This window comes from Oncorhynchus keta, chromosome 4 (assembly GCF_023373465.1).
Source record: "Oncorhynchus keta strain PuntledgeMale-10-30-2019 chromosome 4, Oket_V2, whole genome shotgun sequence".
Lineage (NCBI taxonomy): Eukaryota > Metazoa > Chordata > Actinopteri > Salmoniformes > Salmonidae > Oncorhynchus > Oncorhynchus keta.
In genome coordinates this window covers 28,648,550-28,665,909 of record NC_068424.1, presented here as the reverse complement: position 1 = coordinate 28,665,909, position 17,360 = coordinate 28,648,550, and positions in this window count along the sequence as shown.

Here is a 17,360-nt window from a genome sequence, read left to right as displayed (position 1 = left end):
AAATATCTGAAAAATATCAAGATACAACTGTAACAGCAGAAACATTGTGACTTCTTCTCCTTTGGAGCGTCATCCGCTGGGAAGATGTCCATCTCCTTAATGATACGGTCGGCGAGGGTTTGTTGTTGGCTGAAGGCATTCTTCTCGATGTCAAGTCAAACGGACCTCCTGGATGGACAATACACATATTCACACATATTTACAGCGTTTAAGTAATACTACACAGAATTACAGGTCTTCTACTCAAAGACAGCAAATATATGGTAAACAATTCAAAGGGCATAAATACGCTGTCAAAATTTTGGCCCAGGACCGAGTTTGGGAAACCTGCTTTAAACAACGCTCAAGACGCTGCCAGACCGTTGGTGGAGTGGGCACACACACCGCTAGGTAACCCTTGCCCCTTGCTGATATATGCCAGAGAGATAGCCTCCACTATCCAGTATGAGAGCGACGATGCATAAAGAGCACCCTGCCAGGAGCAGGATTCGCGAAACAGACAAAAGGATGGTTAAGTAACTGGATAATCCATTCAATATAAGTTATTAAATCTTGCACCAGACACAGGGCATGTAACCTCTGTTGCTCTTCAGAGGCAAAAGGAGAAGCAAAAGGAGGAGGCAAAAAGATAAATACTTCACCTTAGTCACCAGGGGCGAACTGAGCACAGGAAGGGTGTACAGATAGGATCCAACACGTTTAGCCAAGAGCAAAGCCATGCGCAGGGAGGTTTATCCTTTTACGGCTGCGGTCCCTGTGCAGGGACCAAAGTCAGCGGAAATGTCAGAGCGCCAACTGTAGTACTCGATAAAACTCAAACTTTCATTAAAACACACATGCAGGGTACTCAATTAAAGCCACACTCGTTGTGAATCTAGCCAACATGTCAGATTGTGCGCTACACAAAACGCAGAAATAAAATATAAAACATTCATTACCTTTGACGAGCTTCTTTGTTGGCACTCCTATATGTCCCATAAACATCACAATTTTTTCTGCAGGTGTTGCACATGTGGATAGTTAGCTGTCATTTAACTCATGTTGGCTAGCTGTCAGAGTAAAATCATGGACACGTTTTTAAAACGTGCAGCTCCCTCATCTGTCAACAACAAGGCCGACAACCCGGTCCCTGTCAAGAAGAGAAAATACGACCCCGAATTCATCAAATATGGTTTTACGTAGGGTGCATTCATAAATTCGCTATAACTGATGAATTTACGAACACACCCATTTATAGAAGACAGACAGGGTGAGTAGACCGTAGTGCGTCCTATGCTAATGAGAGCATGAAACCCTCCAAAATGAAACGCCATCTGGGCACCAAGCATCCAAGCAACAAAGATAAAACAGCTGACTTTAAAAAAAAAAGGAAATGTCAATATCTGGAGGCCTCGCAAGATTAATTCAACAAAGTATGCATGGTACATGAAAAGGCATTTCGCGCATCTTACCTTGTGGCCCAGCGCAATGCTATGTGCAAAAAAAGCCCACACCAGCGCCGAGAATCTCATACTCCCTGCTGCGAATGATATGTGCATTGAAATCTTGGGAGAGTCAGCCGCCAACAAACTTAAAACCATGCCCCAATCCATGACACCATGAGACACCATGACGAGAATCCAGGACATGTCTGAGAACATAATGCGCCAGACATCAGAGAGCATTATTGCAAATGGCCATTACGCCCGATGAATGCACGGATGTGGCTAACCATGTCATTCTAACGTCTATGTCAGAGACCAACTCTGTTGTTTTTTCAATTTTAAACAGGTATGTGTTACTGCTTATTAACATAATTGGACTGGTATGTGTTACTGCTTATTAACATAATTGGACTGGTATGTGTTACTGTTCATTAACATAATTGGACTGGTATGTGTTACTGTTCATTAACATAATTGGACTGGTATGTGTTACGGTTCTTTAACATAATTGGACTGGTATGTGTTACTGTTCATTAACATAATTGGACTGGTATGTGTTACTGTTCATTAACATAATTGGACTGGTATGTGTTACTGTTCATTAACATAATTGGACTGGTATGTGTTGACATTAACATTGTTGGGCTGGTTTTGATTTCATGTCCCTGAGTCTGATCATTTATTACACCCCACTCCTGAACTGGTCGCCTAATTTAATGGCTTCTTCTCTTGAATTGATAATAAATGTTTTCTCAGTGAATTTTTATAAACCTTTACTTAACTAGGCAAGTCAGTAAAGAAAAAAATTGTATTTACAATGACGGCCTAGGAACAGTGGTTTAACTGCCTTGTTCAGGGGTAGAATGACAGATGTTTACCTTGTCAGCTCAGGGATTCGATCTTGCAACATTTTGGTTACTAATCCAATGCTCTAACCACGAGGATACCTGCCACCCCAGGTGACATGGCTGTGTAATGACTTCATTAACACCATAATTGAGACAGTCTATTTTGCAAGTGAAACCTGCCCAAGAAGGCAGCTGCAATACAACATTATAAAATGTAATCAACAACAGTCCATAATATTGGGTCGTCAAATTTGGGTTTGACGACCCAAATTTGGGTCCCCATGCAAAATCAGTTGAGAACCACTGGTCTACGGTATAGGGCCAATGTGATAGTCTGGCTATAACCATCCTGAGTAGACCTAAAACTCCATTCTTATTCTATTTAGTGTTCAAAGAAATTAAACAAATTGGAAATTAGCTACTATCAGTCTGGTTAATACAATGCATGTCTGTTGAATGTGGAAAAATACACCCACACTCAGCCCCGCCCCACCTACTCAGACAGTCAGGAGGAGCCTGTCGCTGAAATTCAACACTAAGGACTCAAAGTCAAAGTAAACGAAGCAATCTTTATTTAACCTGCAGAGAGGTTCACAAACTCAGTACAAGCATGATGAAAACTCAGAAAGGGGGCGTTCCCTATCAGTCCTTTTATACTGCTACACAAACAAGTTATAAGCATGATTTACATTATTCATTATTAACGTTGGTTCCTGCATGTGACTGACTGATACCTCACAAGGCTTCTTCCCTCAAAGCTGAGACCTTGTATCACTTATCTAGTCCCAAAACAATATTCTGGGCATAATGCCAAATTGCTTGGGAGTGCTATTGTGGTTTCCTCCTTTGTGCAAGCAATCAGTCACTCACATGAACCCAACCAAGACAAGTTATTACAAAAGCGTCTGTTGTGATACATCTCAACCCATGGGAGCCCCCTCACAATAGAAGAGGGTCCCATCGATGGGCCATGGCCCACACAAAGCAACCGGCTTAGGCTGCGAGATGAGTCAAGGTGAGTGGCTAGCCCTCAGCGCTGGAAGGGCCGCATCAACATTAGCCCCAGGGAACGACTTCTATCACAGAAGACATCACCCACAGTAGGAGTAGGCACTGTTGAAAACGCATTGGGTGACCAAGATGAAATTTGGCTAAGCAGAGCCGGAACCCGAACACTCTCCATATGGATAAAAAAGCTTTATAAGCGAGTGTCTAGCTCGAGACCCAGAAACGGAATGCGCTGAGTTGTTGCCTGTATCCCGAAGTCACTGTTCGCATAACCCAGGGCCACACTGCGCATGCGCGCCATTGGTCGGAGCAGAGCGTGAGCCTCTCATGTAATGCCATCTGAAGAGGCGGGACGCCACCTTGTGGACAGAGAGATTGGAAATGGAAAAATAACCACCATTCTTGACAACCGTGGAGAAGCGACACTTTTCATCTAACTCACATGCGGGAGACACAACCATTTTGACACCCGTGAACACTGTGGAACTTGGGGTTGAAAAAACTGTGTTTATGTGCCACCTGGGGGTACTGTTGTAACAACTAGCCTGTTGTCACAATGTTATCATGGAGGTTACCCTACTGACCAGTCATAGGCAGCCTACTGGCGACAAAGTGCCTTGTAACCTAGCTGGGAATGGGACTGACAGCTCTGAAAAATAGACCCCTTCTGTGGTAACAGACAGGGGCAATTCGTAATCAACTCTAATTCCAAGGAATAAAAAGCGCAGAGCTGGAGGAAGACAGCTCATTTCAGGGTTCATATGAACCACAGAGACTGTGTATGGGAAAACAACAGGGTCGTGTCCAACCCTGCTTGTTCCCTCGACTCTGCTACCGACGACAAATCGCCTACAGGGTCCATAACCTGTATCACTAGACACCTACTTTATAGGGATTGGTGAGCTACAGGCAGAAATCAGAAATGTATCCCAGTAATGTGCCACCTATGGGGAGGGTTCCCCCTTGTGGACAGAGAGTGAATGGCCCAACGTATTACTCATACCCTGGGGAGATTGACAATGTGAACACCACGGAATGTGTCCAATGACCCAAACCATCTCCGCTACCCGCAGCTCAGACTCAGCCGTGGTATGGGCATCCAGAAAAGATAGTCGGAATCGGAACCACCAAGCCCACTAAAGAATGCCACACAATTGCCAACAGAACCTGTGCCGTGGATTAGTAGGGGAACAATGCCAGCTGTCCGCTAGTCTCACAAAGTGATTCGACCAAGGGCACCGAGCCGAGACATACAAACGTACGTTTCTTTTAATTAATTGGGGCATGGCCGCGAACCTGAACCTGGTTAGCCTTCATTGTTTCGGTCGCATTGGCCATCTTACTTTTTGGTATAGCCAGGCCAAGAAATTCTAAGAATAACAAATTGTTTGTGATTAGGAAACTTATGAGAGCCATACAAACTTCCGTACACAACATTCAGGCGGTGAGCTCGCTCTACCACCCTTAGGGATAGTTTAGTTGGCGCCATGTTTGACAGTCCTGCGTTCCAATTGTTTATTTTAGTGCCGTGAATCGTTCCTGTTCACAACAAGATGAAGAGAGGAATAATTTAAGGAATGAATCCAAGCCTGTCAGGCGTGATTGTAGATCCTTTAACTGAAGTTGCGAGAGTGTGACTCCCCATAGTATGTTGTACTGACGTTGACTGATGGAAAGGGAATTGCCACCGTGATAATTCATGTAGGCTTTATCTAACAGAATGGCGCTGGAATGTATAGCGGCCGTTTTACAGGCTCCTGACAAATTCTTCTATGTTGTGTTTAATTTGTTGTTGCTGATCTTAACTTTTTCTTAAAACATAACGTTTCCGCCACCGTTTTCATTTAACAGAAAAGAGCTTCGGGGCATCAGAACAGCGATCACTAACCTAGATTTGGATGAAGATTTCTACTTCAATGAGTCGACTGCGCAGGACATACTGCTCACCCCGGACTAGACCCTAATGACCAACAACTGGAAGAGAAAGAGACAGTGATAAAGAAGCTGATGTGCAGGCACCCTGTTGAAACTACGGCGGCAAGTAAATAAACCCCCACAATGCCCTCTGTTCTGTTGGTGAATAAACAATCACCGGAGAACAAACTGGACAAGCTCCGTTCGAGACTATCCTATCAACGGGACCTGAAGATCTGTAATATCCTATGATTCTCTGAAACTTGGCTGAACAAGGACATGGATAATACACATCTAGTTGTTTTTTCTACATATCGGCAGGACAGAACTGCAGTATCGGGTAACATCAAGGGTTGGGGTGTTTTACTCTTTGTTAACAGCTCGTTGTTATTAAGGAAGTCTCAAGGTGCTGCTCACATGAGTTAGAATACCTCATGATAAGTTGTAGACCATACTATTTATATGTTTCATAGCTGCCTATTTACCACCATAAACCCCACGCAACGAGCTGTTCAGGGCCATAAGCAAAGAAGAAAAGAAAAGTAGAAATGCTCATCCAAAAGCGACGCTCCTGGTGGCCGGTGATTTTACAGTTTTTCTCAATTGCTAAAACACTAAAACCCATTGGCTGAACAAAGTTCTCAGTTGCCTGGACTCATTTAGCTAATTATGCAGTCTGTTGTCAATACCTTAAACCATTTCACATGGTAAAACACAATTTGGAGATCTCACTTAGACATTTCAGCAAAACTCTAAACACATTCTCATTCTCAAAACACATTCTTCACTCTAATGCACATGTCATCCATACTGGTAAACACAAGTGGCAACAATCAAATACAAATAGAGAACACATGTCATTCATTGAACACAACCACTCAAAATTGATTTAACCTGTTTCAAGTGATACGACACAACCAATATACGCCAGTTCAGAGAGCAAACAGGTTGTTGAAGGTGGGAAGGAGAAAGTCTGAGAATGGATAGAAGAAGCAATGTGTGATGACGTATGTGAGGTGGGCGACGAGGAGGAAGAGAAGAAGGAGGGCAAGAAAGGGGAAGAGGAGGACGAAGAGGAAGACAAAGAGTGGAAATATCTGATGAAATTCGAGCAACAGTTATAGACCATGTTCTTGTCCATGGACTGACAATGAGGGAAGCAGGAATTAGAGTGCAACCCAATTTGAGACGATTTTCTGTGTCCACCATAGAAAATACATTCAGAGAAGAGAACAGGTACAGGATACTACTGTATTTTTGTAATTGCAAATTTACTGTACTACACTATATGCAGCTGTTCCAATAGACATTTGTAAAGTTAATCACTGTATGTATTGTACTGCATTAATAAGTTTTGTAACTACTTTTTGTAGAATTGCAAGGCTGCCACATGCAGGTGGAAGGACAGCTATATTCACTCGGGAGCAAGAGGCCGTTATAGTTGGCATTGTCCTTCAAGATAATGCAATACGACTCAGAGAAATCCAGGAACGAGTGATACAAGACAACACACACTTCTAGGGAATCGACAGTGTGAGCATTTCCACAATTGACCGTGTCCTCCATCGTTAAAGGATGCGAATGAAACAAGTATACAGAGTACCTTTTGAGCGCAACTCACCAAGGGTGAAAGAACTGCGAGCTCAGTATGTGCAAGTAAGTGTACATTTAGAAACATTTACTGTAATCCAGATTGTCTACAGTACTAACACATACTATGTGAATGACATTACTCTTCAGTACATACAATGTATGTGAATCAGAAGCCTAATTGTACTCTACAGTATAGCACTGTCTCTGTACGACTTACAAAATCCTACATACAGTATATTGTATTTCTACACAGACAATATTTGACTTGGAATCCTTGGACAGACCCCATGAGTTCATCTTTGTCGATGAAGCAGGATTTAATCTAACAAAGAGGAGAAGGAGAGGCCGAAACATGATTGGACGGCGGGCCATTGTTGAAGTCCCTGGTCAACGAGGTGGCAATGTCACAATCTGTGCTGCTATCAGCAACCATGGTGTTCTACATCACCATGTTACACTCGGGCCATATAACACCCAGCACCTTCTAAGATTTATTGCCAATCTAAGATATATTTTATTTGAGCAGCAGGTTCAAGAGCAGCAGGATCAAGAGCTAAATGAGAATCCCATTCCCACCTATGTGATAGTGTGGGACAATGTCAGTTTCCACCGAGCTGCTCAGGTAAGGGAATGGTTTAACATCAATGGGTAGTTTATGAACTTGTACCTCCCTCCATACTCTCCTTTCCTAATTCCGATTGAGGAGTTTTTCTCCTCTTGGAGATGGAAAGTGTATGATAGACAACCCTACACCAGAGTAAATCTGCTGCAAGCCATGGATTTAGCCTGTGGTGAGATAGGTGAAGACTCATGTCAGGGCTGGAAACGGCACACAAGAGGCTTCTTCCCCCATTGCCTCAGGAGGGACAATATTGCTTGTGATGTCGACGAAGTGCTCTGGCCTGACCCAGCCCAAAGACAAGAAGAAGCACATTGATCACATGTTTACTCCTTTGATTTTTGTCCCTTTTAGTATTGTATACTGTAGTACAGTGCATTGTAGGCTGTATACTGTACAATGGACAAATTGTATGGCCCTGAACATTGTGCTTTCCATTTATTAACAGTACTGACTGCTCAATAGATTTTGACTGGTTGCAGGTTCATATCAACAAAGAACAAGAATTACAGTATCACAGAGACAAAGGACAAGTTTGTGAGATGCAGGGTACAGTACTGTAAAAATAGGGGTACAAGGAGGAGGAAGAACAAAAAACAAAATTGCAAAGAGCAAAGCAGAGTAGTAATTTCTGATCAATTTTGAGCTACTATGATAGAACATGTTTTCGTTCATCAAAAGACTGTAACGCTTATTGTTGGTGGAAGGAGAGGAGGACCAAAATGCAGCATGTTAAGTGTTCTTCATGTTTTAATAGAACAAACTGAACACTACACAAAATAATAACGAAGAGAAAACGAAACAGTTCTGCCAGGTGAACAGACACTAAACAGAAATTAAACACCCACAACCAAAATGGGGAAAACAGGCTACCTAAGTATGAATGTCAATCAGACAACAAACGACACCTGCCTCTGATTGAGAACCATACTAGGCCAAACACATAGAAATATAACAACCTAGAAAAAAGAACATAGACTACCCAACCCAACTCACCCCTGACCAACCGAACACAAAGACATAAAAAAGGAACTAAGGTCAGAACGTGACAAAGACAATAACGGAAAATATGAATATTTTTTTTGATTCAAAATTGACTTCTCCCTAAGAATTGAATGTTTTGAACAATGTGTTTTCTATTTTTCGGTGTATTGTTTACTGACTGCTTGAGAGTGTATATCATTTTGATCACGTGTTTATGATTTGAGAGCAGTGTTTGATTTTAAACACAGGTAAAACTGAGGTTATGTAAATACTGCTTGAAGATGAGGTTTTGTATTTAATGTTTCAGGAAATGGAGCAAGGTTTCAGAAATTGTGTTTTAGCAATTGAGAAAAACTGTAATACAGGAAAACTGAAATCTGTCTTACCTCATTTCTACCAGCATGTCACCTGTGCAACTAGAAGCGACAAAACTCTAGATCACCTTTACTCCACACACAGAGACGCATACAAAGCTCTCCCACGCATGCAAATCTGACCATAACTATCTTCCTGATTTTTGCTTACCAGCAAAAACTCAAACAGGATGTACCATTGACGTGCGCAATACAGAAGTGGTCCAATTAGGTGGATGCTAAACTACAGGACTGTTTCACTAGCACAGAATGGAATATGTTCCAGGACTCATCTGTTGGCATTGAGGAGCATATCACATCAGTCACTGCCTTCATTAATAAGTGCATCGATGACGTCATCCCCACAGTGAAGTTCACATACTTAGGTTGTAGTCATTCAAACTCGTTTTCCAACCACTCCACAAATTTCTTGTTAACAAACTATAGTTTTGGCAAGTCGGTTAGGACATACTTTGTGCATGATGCAAGTAATTTTTCCAACAATTGTTTACAGACAGATTATTTCACTTATAATTCACTGTATCACAATTCCAGTGGGTTAGAAGTTTACATACACTAAATTCACTATGCCTTTAAACAGCTTTGAAAAATCCAGAAAATTATGTCATGGCTTTAGAAGCTTCTGATAGGCTAATTGACATAATTTGAGTCAATTGAAGGTGTACCTGTGGATGCATTTCAAGGCCTACCATCAAACTCAGTGCCTCTGCTTGACATCATGGGAAAATCAAAAGAAATCAGCAAAGACCTCAGAAACAAATCGCAGTCTGCTCCCAAGTCTGGTTCATTCTTGGGAGCAATTTCCAAATGCCTGAAGTAACCACGTTCATCTGTACAAACAATAGTACGCAAGTAAACACCATGGGACCATGCAGCCTTCATACCGCTCAGGAAGGAGACGCATTCTGTCACCTCGACATGAATGTACTTTGTTGCGAAAAGTGCAAATCAATCCCAGAACAACAGCAAAGGACCCTGTGAAGATGCTAGAGGAAACATGTACAAAGTATACATATCCACAGTGAAACGAGTCCTATATCGACACAACCTGAAAGGCCGCTCAGCAAGGAAGAAGCCACTGCTCCAAAACCGCCATAAAAAAAGCCAGACTACGGTTTGCAACTGCACATGGGGACAAAGATTGTACTTTTTGGAGAAATTTCCTCTGGTCTGATGAAACAAAAATAGAACTGTTTGGCCATAATGACCATCGTTATGTTTGGAGGAAAAAGGGTGAGGCTTGTATGCCAAGAACACCATCCAACCATGAAGCACAGGGGTGGCAGCATCATGTTGTGGGGGGGCTTTGCTGCAGGAGGGACTGGTGCACTTTACAAAATAGATAGTATCGTGAGGTAGGAAAATGACGTGGATATATTGAAGAAAAATCTCAAGATATCAGCAAGGAAGTTATTAAAGCTTGGTCGTAAATGGGTCTTCCAAATGGACAATGACCCCAAGCATACTTCCAAAATTGTGGCAAAAGGACAACAAAGTCAAGGTATTGGAGTGGCCATCACAAAGCGCTGATCTCAATCCTATAGAATTGGGCAGAACTGAAAAAGCTTGTGCTAGCAAGGAGGCCTAGAAACCTGACTCAGTTACACCAGCTCTGTCAGGAGGAATGGGACAAAATTCACCCAACTTATTGTGGGAAGCTTGTGGAAGGCTATCTGAAATGTTTGACCCAAGTTAAACAATTTAAAGGCAATGCTACCAAATACTAATTGAGTGTATGTAAACTTCTGACCCACTGGGAATGTGATGAAAGAAATAAAAGCTGAAATAAATCATTCTCTCTACTATTATTCTGACATTTCACATCTTAAAATAAAGTGGTGATCCTAACTGACCTAAGACAAGGACTTTTACTAGGATTAAATGTCAGGAATTGTGAAAAACTGAGTTTAAATGTATTTGGCTAAGGTGTATGTAAACTTCCGACTTCAACTGTACATATCCCAACCAGAGGCCATCGATTAGAGGGAACATCCCCACTGAGTTAAAGGCTTGAGCTGCCACTGTCAAGGAGCAGGACACTTACCCTGATGCTGATAAGAAATCCCGCTACGCCCTCCGACGAACCATCAAACAGGCAAAGCGTCAATGCAGGACTAAGATTGAATCCTACTACACCGGCTCTGCTTTTTAGATGTGGCGGGGCTTGCAAACTCTCTCGAATTACAAAAGGAAACCCAACTGAGAGCTACCCAGTAATGCAAGCCTACTAGATGAGCTAAATGCCTTCTTTGCTTGCTTCAAGGCAAGCAACACTGAACCAGAATGCTGAGAGAATGTTCCTTGATCTTTGCTAAAGTAAGGACCCTGGGACTAAACATCTACCTCTGCAAATGGATCCTGGACTTCCTGATGGGACGCCCCCAGGTGGTGGGGGTAGGCAATAACACATCCGACAAGCTGACGCTCAACACTGGGGCCCCTCAGGGTTAATACTTTTATTATTATGTTTTTTACTTTTCTATTATTTCTCAATTTTTTTCTCTCTGTATTGTTGGGAAGGACCCATAAGTAAGCACCTGTTGTTTACAAAGCATGTGAAGAATAACATTTAATTTGATCTAAATCCATTTTTTTTTAAATCTGCTTTTCTGGTGCTCCTGAATTTGAGATTGTGATACTAACTTTTTTAAGTTGGGAGCACCAGTGCTATCTATGAACAATTCTAATTTATAACCCTGTCAGCACATCACTAAACACTCAACATAAATACAGATACCACTACACACTCAACATGGTAGTCTTGGCTATCCCATGTCTCCCCTTGGTTACGTCCCAAATGGCACCCTATTCCCTATTTAGAGCATTACTTTTGATCAGGAGACTAGGGTGCTATTTAGACACAAGCTTATAACTTTGAGCTTCTAGCCAGCCTATGTTAATTGGTATGAGGTTGCAGATTTCCCTTGAGGACCACAAAGGAAATTATACCACCAATGATTTTACTTGTGTTTTTATGGGTTTTGAAGTGGTCTTGGAGGAATTTACATACTGTATCACATGTTCAGAAGGCTACGTACCCAAGTGGAAAAATAATATGTTAAAAAAATGATATACTTAAATCATACTTTAACACATTTTAATATATTTAGAATTCTCTCAATTGAACATTTTTAAATACATGTAATGTCAATTTTATTTGTATTTTATTTTTAACAAGGAAAACAAAGAATACTAAGGTCAGGGTGTGACAGGAACAATATCATATTATAAATCAAAACCTCAGCTGCAGAAAGTTGCTGGGTAATATGCAAATGTTTGTGCTCAATTCGTTTTTGAAAATATACTTCCTGGGCATTTACAGTTTTTGACAATTGCCTACACATGATTTCTGAAACTATGGCTCCTTTTCTCTAGACTCCACACAAAACCCCAAAACACACACACACACACACACACAACATGCAAAATGTCACACACATCTCTTGCAAAACCAAACACTTCATTCAAAACTATTTTAACTCTACTCAAAATGTTGTTTTTGCATCAAAACTCTACAGACAAACCAAAATGATTAGCTCTTATACACGCCAACTACACACAGATGTGACAAATGTAAAACACTACTATCTTGTGTTTTTTGCATGTGCAGTGGAGTCCTCAGCATTTTGTACATGTATGTGCACAAATATATACATTACGTATGCATATTCAGTATATATTTACACTATAAACAGAAATGCAAGGGGGGAAAAATCTAATGTATTTCTTTCTCAAAACATTGTATTTTCATCCTGAATCCTGGATGAACAGTAACAGACAAAACAAATACAGTAGAAGATAAATAAATAGGCTTGTCCTCGTCCTCCTCCTTGTCCTCGTCCTCCTCCTCTTCTTCCTCTAACTCTCTCTCCAAAATTGGCCTCCATTGTTGTCCAAACCAAGAAAGCCGACCTGAAGCCTATTTATAGTGCTCAAGCCCTGATTTCTAAGTGAAGAAATTAGCTATAAGTGTTTTCACACGTGAGCACTGGGTGCAGGTAATTGGTAAATGAGTGAGGCATTTGGAATGACAGAGTTTTCCAAACAAAACACAAGACCTGTTAGTTTTGAATGATGTGTCTATGTAGAGAACTGTGTTTAGTGTTTTGCAAAAAGTGTGTTTTACAATTGCAAACTGAGTGTAAAGCAGATAATGTGCTTGCAGTTTTGCAGACTTGGTCTGAAGATCAGCTACATGAGTTAATGGTTTCACTGAGTGTGCCTCAAGTACCACTTTTAGTGTGTAAGCAATTGTAAAAAAAAAAAAACTAAGTTAGATATACTTTTTGAAAGTATACTGAAGTCTATTTTCTTAAGATATGAAAGAATATACTCTCAAGGAAGCATGTTCCTAAGCTGTGCATGACTTCTTATGTGGAATAAACAAACATTGTCAACTTTTTCTGCACTCTTCTGAACAGGAATTCAGAAAGTACTTCAAAACATATTGTTTGAACTCAAACTACTTTGCCTTGCAAAAGTATTCATTCCCCTGGAATTTGTTCACATTTTATTGTTACAAAGTTGGAACAATCTACACAAAATGCTCTAATGTCAAAGTGGAAGATTTCTATAAATGGTTTTGAAAAGATTGATAGAAATGTAAATAATGAAAATATGGTCGTTGCAGAAGTATTATACCCCCTGAGTCAATACATGTTAGAAACCCCTTTGGCAGTGATTACAACAGCTTTTGTAAGAGACAATTTATGCTTGATCCGACAAATGTTGCGGTCGGAGGCACCGTATGGATGGTGTGATGCAATTGCAAAGCCTCTGGAGGCACACAAAGGTCCAACTGAGCTCCGTACTGCATCACCGTGCACCTCTCAAATATTGTAACAATGCGAAGGGGTCCGTATAGCTCCTTATCGGCATGATTGGTTGACGGTAGGTGAGGGCGGGAGGTTCTGTGTAAACACCAACTCACTTCCTTGACAACTTCCTTCACAACAGCTCTGATCAGCTCCGTAAAGCACAAGAAATATAAATGCCCTGACTTCTGCAGAGGCTGAATCACTGTAAATGCTGCACGGCCAATGCACACCACAGATTGACCATTCAGTGCCTTGATCAACGTGTGTTGATCAAAAACAACTTGATCTGTGTAAGCAATAGTCCCACTGAGATTTAGATGTAATTTACAAGGCAGCCCTGCATACACACAGCATATAAATACAACATAATACACATATTGGTCATAGTGATTCAGAAATATCATTAAAACAGGTTAATATGCCCCACCAACATGAGACAACTATACAGAAAGCACTTAAATAGCTGAATTAAGTAAATCAAATCAATGATGAGAGTATAGTCGGATTAACTGATACCTGGTGGTGTAGCAGGAACATCAGAGTACCGTGAACCAAGAGGTCCAAATCCCACGTGAGGACATGTTGAATAATAATGACTGTATAAATGAACATGCATAATGAAATTATACATGTCAAAGTGTGTGAAATATGTATGTTAAAAGCCCTGTGTGTCTGCCCTTAACACAGACAAAGAGCTGTGAATGGATCAGTGGTTCACCAATCAGGGCCTTGATTTGCTTGGCGACAGAAACAAGGCATTTTCCTAACCCACAGAAAGCTGAAAACATGAATGTTCTTGCAACGTTCCTATGAAGCGTGTCTAGAACATTAATATCCTAACATCCTAACAATGTTCTGCGTATGTTTGGTGGTACGTTGATGGAATATTCTCCTAACCGTCAAAAAACAAAAGTGTAGCATCATATGATGCAAAATGCATCATACAGGGATGATTTCTGTATTTTGAAAGTCACATATCTTGAAAACCTGATTGCGGACTAATGAAACAACTACCCAAAACATATTTTTTTAGGTGGAGTTTTCCTGTAAAGGAATGGCCTCTTGGAAACAGTCGTTGAAAGGCACTGGAACATTCCTATGAAAACGTTAGGTAATTACCTAATGAGACTTAAGGGAACGTTCTCTTATGTTGTGGTAACGTTTGTTGTTTGCTGGGGTGTGTGTGATGGTGAAGTCCTTGGTGTATTCCCTTCCCTCCCTACAGGGGATTATTTGAATCACCTAGGAGATGTGCTCTGCAGTGGTTTTACTGCTGGCTATGATCAGCATCCTGGACATCAGGTCAAATGGTCCTCCAGGGTAGGAGAACAATAAAAGATAAAGATGTTATAGCAAGTGGTCTGCAAGTAAAACAGTGTTTTACTCACTTGGGAGAACTTTAAGATGGTGGAAATATTACTAAGATCAATAAAATAATTTACTCACTGGAGGCCTTGATCATGTACCATCTACAGTCCACACTTCTTCACAGAAGCCCGCCACTTCCTAGTTACAACTCAATGTCCAATATGTACTATCATAGTCGCAGTGCATAGTGACTCACCTCAGATGTCTATGATATGACTCACCTGAGGTGTCCATAATGGTACCCCCGGCCTCTCTAATGATGGCAGCTCCTCCAGCCATGTCCCAGCAGTGGATGCTCATGTGGTAGTAGGCATCAGCCGCCCCGCACGCCACCAGGCATATGTTGACTGGCGAGCGGATGCTATGGTAGTGTAGTGTAGCTGTGGGACAGCTTGTAAGGGATGACGTTAAAAAACGAATTTCTCACACCCGTGCCTGCTTGCAAGACTCTGCCCGGGACCCTGAGAAACTGATATAAGGCAGAGCTGAGAGCACAGGCAGGTCTTGGTGGGGTAGTTGTGCTTTGATGAACATTGGGCTTGTAGCCTTTGCTACTATCTGCATTGCACTCAATTTAACGGGGATGTTGTTCTTCGCTGCTGGGTAGGGCAGCCGGCGACGAAGACAGGTAGTGACGGGGAATTTGGGGATCCAGATAAGATAGTGCTAGGAGTGCGAACCATCTCCCCGGCTTTTGGGAACAGACCATGTTCCATGTTGTAGCATGCTCTTGGACATGCACATTATTTATCTAAGCTGTATGTGTTGGTAAACAGAGCGCACTGTGAGTGTAGTGCACTCCTCAATTCTACATAATCAATCAGGGTAAAACCTACGGTGATCAACCTGAATCCGAGTATAGCCTAGTTGTCGTTCCTGTCCAGTTCAGTATAGTGTGGATATGTAATAATTTTTCACGCTCAATTTTTCTGTTTTTGATTTGTTAAAAAGGTTTGAAATATCCAATAAATGTCGTTCCACTTCATGATTGTGTCCCACTTGTTGTTGATTCTTCACAAAAAAATACAATTTTATATCTTTATGTTTGAAGCCTGAAATGTGGCAAAAGGTCGCAAAGTTCAAGGGGGCCGAATACTTTCGCAAGGCACTGTATGTAAATACATTTATCTTACATCATTTACTGCGACTGGATAATCCCTCTTGTTTCTCCTAATTTATGAAAGGTTTTACCTACAGTTGAAGTTGGAAGTTTACATAAACCTTAGCCAACTACATTTAAACTCAGTTTTCATAATTCCTGACATTTATTCCTAGTAAAAATTCCCTGTCTTAGGTCAGTTAGTATCACCAATTTATTTTAAGAATGTGAAATGTCAGAATAATAGTAGAGAGAATGATTTATTTCAGATTTTATTTCTTTCATCACATTCCCAGTAGGTCAAAAGGGTACAAATACTCAATTAGTATATGGTAGCATTGCCTTTAAATTGTTTAACTTGGGTCAAACGTTTCGGGGAGCCTTCCACAAGCTTCCCACAATAAGTTGGGTGAATTTTGGACCATTCCTCCTGACAAAGCTGGAGTAACTGAGTCAGGTTTGTAGGCCTCCTTGCTCACACACACACTTTTTTAGTTCTGCCCACAGTGTGATGGCCACTCCATTACCTTGACTTTGTTGTCCTTAAGCCATTTCTCCACAACTTTGGAAGTATGCTTGGGGTCATTGTTCGTTTGGAAGACTCAACTGCGACCAAGCTTTAACTTCCTGACTGATGGCTTGACAAGTTGCTTCAATATATCCACATAATTTTTCCCCCTCATGCAGCCATCTATTTTGTGAAGTGCACCAGTCCTTCCTGCAGCAAATCACCCCCACAACATGATGCTGCCACCCCCGTGCTTCATGGTTGGGATGATTTTCTTTGGCTTGCAAGCCTCACCCTTTTTCCTCCAAACATAACGATGGTCATTAGGGCCAAACAGTTCTATTTTTGTTTCATCAGACCAGAGGACATTTTTCCGAAAAGTACTTTGTCCCCATGTGCAGTTGCAAACCGTAGTCTGGCTTTTTATCATGGTTTTGGAGCAGTGGCTTCCTCCTTGCAGAGTGGCCTTTCAGGTTATGTCGATATAGGACTCGTTTTACTGTGGATATAGAAACTTTTGTACCTGTTTCCTCCAGCATCTTCACAAGGTCCTTTGCTGTTGTTCTGGGATTGATTTGCACGTTTCGCATCAAAGTACATTCATCTCTAGGAGACAGAACGCGTCTCCTTCCTGAGCGGTGTGAAGGCTGCGTGGTCCCATGGTGTTTATACTTGCGTACTATTGTTTGTACAGATGAACGTGGTACCTGCAGGGGTTTGGAAATTGCTCCCAAGGATGAACCAGACTTGTGGAGGTCTACATAAACAATTCTGAGGTCTTGGCTTATTTCTTTTGATTTTCCC